Below are 572 nucleotides of genomic sequence, written 5' to 3'. Positions count from 1 at the left end.
GCTGCCCGGCGCGGCAAGCGGCGACACCCTCCCCGCTCGCGGCTGCCTGAACGGTACCGCGCTCCCGCCCGCCGCACCACTGACTGACCGACCCCGCCGGCAGGCCCCGCCTCCGCCGCGCGCCCAGGGGGCGGGGCCGGCCAGGCCCGGACCCGACCCGGCCCCGCCCGGGAGGAGGTGACCCCGGCGCGCCACCGCCCCCCGCTGCCGCGAGCGCCGGTCGCGCTCGTCTGTCGGCCGCGTGGGTCTCCTCAGCGCCATGGTCGCCGGCGGGCCCCGCACGTCCCCTCCGCGCCCCCACGGAGCCGCCCGCGCCCTACCCACGGGCCCCCGGCGTACTCACGGATCGCACACGGACCCTCTGTGTCCTCATGGTTCACTCGCGTCCCCCTTCTCTCTCCAGGAGCCACTTGAAAAGGTGGGAGCCGTCCTCTGCACCTGGACACGTCCGTGGCCATGCCCCCTGTCCCCGTGGTCAAAGCCATCCAGTGGGTCCGCGGGCTCCTCAGTAGCTGGGTGGCATGGACACGCAGGTTCCAAGCACACTTCCTTGAGGAACCGGGCAGAAACCC

Source organism: Phaethon aethereus (genome assembly GCF_964289735.1).
Source record: "Phaethon aethereus genome assembly, chromosome: 3".
NCBI lineage: Eukaryota > Metazoa > Chordata > Aves > Phaethontiformes > Phaethontidae > Phaethon > Phaethon aethereus.
This window is presented reverse-complemented; position numbering follows the sequence as displayed.